At 64.6% G+C, this 537-nt stretch overlaps 1 protein-coding gene across 1 annotated transcript in view; it reads right to left on the bottom strand.

Annotated features, from left to right (window-relative positions):
- VDAC3 (voltage dependent anion channel 3) overlaps window positions 1–537 on the bottom strand; it is a 13,390-nt gene that overhangs the window by 12,032 nt on the left and 821 nt on the right. The gene's annotated exons all lie outside the window — the stretch shown is intronic.

Below are 537 nucleotides of genomic sequence, written 5' to 3' on the forward strand. Positions count from 1 at the left end.
GGGTTGGACCTCAATTTTACCTAGTTCAAGCTTACTTTTTCAGGCCCAGGATCCTGATGGGAAGTGCACTGCTGGTATGATCAAGCAAAAACTCGAGAAGCCCCAGAGACGACACGTTCCGCACATTTCCATGACTACAAATGCACTTGTCCGTGGGCACGCACAGCGCACCGGGGTTGCAGGAGCCACAGTCGGGGGCTGGGGGTGACGGGTTAGTTATAACCCAGCTTCACACGATTACTAACGGGACCGTCAGCTCGCCTCGCCCCTTGAAGGTGCACATTCAGCATCCTCCCCTCGGCGGCAGGGAGTGGAAGAGCCCCCCTGATGGTGGACTCCAATGCCAGGGAGGAAGCCGGGGGCGGGGGTGGGTTCGGGGTTCGGGGTTCAAGGACCCGCCTTCCCTCGAAACCAACCTCCCGTCCGGCCTGACGCCCGGAGAGTCCTGGGGACCGGCCGGGCGCAAGCAGGTGGCGGCGCGGCGGGCCATCACCCGAGGGGCCGGTCCCCGCCGACCCCGCCCCCGGGCCGGCGCCC

The sequence above is a fragment of the Lipotes vexillifer genome, unplaced genomic scaffold (genome assembly GCF_000442215.2).
Source record: "Lipotes vexillifer unplaced genomic scaffold, Lipotes_vexillifer_v1.1 scaffold414, whole genome shotgun sequence".
Lineage (NCBI taxonomy): Eukaryota > Metazoa > Chordata > Mammalia > Artiodactyla > Lipotidae > Lipotes > Lipotes vexillifer.